The sequence below is a fragment of the Budorcas taxicolor genome, chromosome 3, assembly GCF_023091745.1.
Source record: "Budorcas taxicolor isolate Tak-1 chromosome 3, Takin1.1, whole genome shotgun sequence".
Classification (NCBI taxonomy): Eukaryota; Metazoa; Chordata; class Mammalia; order Artiodactyla; family Bovidae; genus Budorcas; species Budorcas taxicolor.
The window spans coordinates 51796254-51797120 of record NC_068912.1 but is presented as its reverse complement, the minus strand read 5'-3'; positions in this window follow the sequence as shown (position 1 = coordinate 51797120).

The window sequence follows — 867 nt, the reverse complement described above, 5'->3', positions numbered from 1 at the left end:
AGTTCGGCAGCTAAGACCCAACACAGCCAAACGAATAAATTCGTTTTTTAAAAAAATTGACTACCAGTACTATCTAACTTATACAGTTTTTTCTCTTATACAAGTATGATATCTCTAGTCTTCTTGCATTTGTAATCTTGCTTCCCACCCATTAATATACACACATCTTCACACACATACTTATTCAGTACTGTCCATCTACAATTCATGTTAGTGAATAAAACCCAGCCCCTCTTTCGAGCAGGCTGTCTGAGTTCACATTAGACTACAAAAACCACGAGGGCAGGGATCATGGCTGTTTTAACCAACATTGTGTTCCCAGCTCCTAGCAGAGCACAATGCTCCTTGCCTCTAACAACTATCCAATAAACATTGAATTAATGGACAGCTTCCAGATAGACACCCACAGCTAGAGACCAAGAACAGTGAAGTTTTATAACAACCATTGAGACAGATGCCCCTCTAGAGGCTCAACAAGATACTGACCCAAGAGTTTTGGGTTGGGTTGAGCAAGCCAGGACTCAGGGAGCAGCAGAATACATCTGACTTGGAAGAACCAGCACCAGTTTGCCCAGGCAGGAAGTAAGTATGTGGTATAAGTAACATGAATGAAGCTTCAACTAGAAGCCACAGATTTAGCATGAGGAAGGGGCTTCCTGATCTCGGTCAGACCTGTTAGCAAGGTGTAGGTAAACCAGGTGACCCGACTGAAGCAAATAAGGCTGCTGAATCCAGTTAGCTGAAAGGAGAGAAAGAGCCAGGAGCCACTAAGAGTAGAAATAATATGCAATGCCTTTGCGTGTCACTCGTATTTTATACTGTGTTGATAGAGACTTTTAAAAAATCATATCCACACTACTATTATCA